The 1095-nt window shown below is 30.9% G+C and overlaps 1 long non-coding RNA gene across 1 annotated transcript in view; it reads right to left on the bottom strand.

Moving 5' to 3' along the window:
- Positions 1 to 418: 418 nt before the first annotated feature.
- The window catches only part of LOC107576623 (uncharacterized), a 6954-nt gene continuing 6277 nt past the window's right edge, over positions 419 to 1095 (bottom strand). The window contains exon 3 of the long non-coding RNA XR_001608085.1: positions 419 to 430. This is a non-coding gene — a long non-coding RNA (uncharacterized lncRNA). The remainder of the gene's footprint in view (positions 431 to 1095) is intronic.

Genomic DNA, 1095 nt, shown 5'->3' with positions numbered 1-1095 from the left:
AAGCTGTCAGCCCTTCTCTTGCACCTACCGTGTGCTACAAACTCCCGTGTGCTTTTAATCAAACAAAAATTATGAGATCCAGCCACGCTGCCAAGACAGCGCTATAAGACAGGCTTCAAAGTCTCTTTAAGACTTATCCTGACATATAATATACCTTGCAGTGCACAGGCACCATGCAGCAAACATCTTCTAAAGTCTCTGACGTCCAAGTCGAGTTTCAAGTCTTTGAGGTGAAGTGCAAGTCGAGTCTCGAATATCTTTTTAGAACAGGTTTCTACTACTGGTTGGTTTTGTAAACCTTTTTGAAGGGTAAGCAATTTTGCATATTCACATGTCTCTATTCTCATATACAATACAAGTTCGGTTAATAAACCTAGCCGACAAACATTACATTTTTATTATGTTGTTCAATTTAAAGTCCAAACCAAGCCTCAAGACAAAAGTTTTCAAGTACAGTTTGAGTTCTTCTTCAGGTCTCTGAAGAAGAGTCTAGCAGAGGCTTCTCTAAACTACAGGTTAGTTTTATAAACCTTGTTAAAGAACAATCAATTTAATAAATGTTAGGGCTCAAAAAGGATGGCCTGCTGTAACATTAATATTTTTTTTTTCATTTGTTCTTAGAATTACTTAACAACAACAGTCATAATACTAAAATAAAAATAAAAAATCTAATATTATACGATTTTATTAAATTAAATGTAATTAAAAATAATAAAATGTTTAATATTTAATGAAATAATGTTCCTTTGTTCATAATAATTTTAGCAACAAAAATAATTAAAATAATGATAATATTATTCTTCAAAAAAATAAATAAAATAATAAAAATATATTGCTAAAATTTGTAGAGATCTGTATTTTGTATTTGGAATTCAATTTAAGCCTCAAGTCAGGTGTCTAAGTTGAGTCTTAGACTCAGAGACCCACGGATTTGTGAATTTGGAAAAGAAACGTTTCCCTAAACACTTCCAGAACATCTCCACTATATCACTGGAAACAATAAAAATAAACTTAACATTTAAAAAATATATAAAGATTGAAAATATCCAAGGAAAAAAAGCTCATTCCTCTGTGGTAGGTCAACAGAAAAAAAAA

Source organism: Sinocyclocheilus grahami, unplaced genomic scaffold (genome assembly GCF_001515645.1).
Source record: "Sinocyclocheilus grahami isolate Dianchi unplaced genomic scaffold, SAMN03320097.WGS_v1.1 scaffold4051.1, whole genome shotgun sequence".
Classification (NCBI taxonomy): Eukaryota; Metazoa; Chordata; class Actinopteri; order Cypriniformes; family Cyprinidae; genus Sinocyclocheilus; species Sinocyclocheilus grahami.
This window is presented reverse-complemented; position numbering and strand designations above follow the sequence as displayed.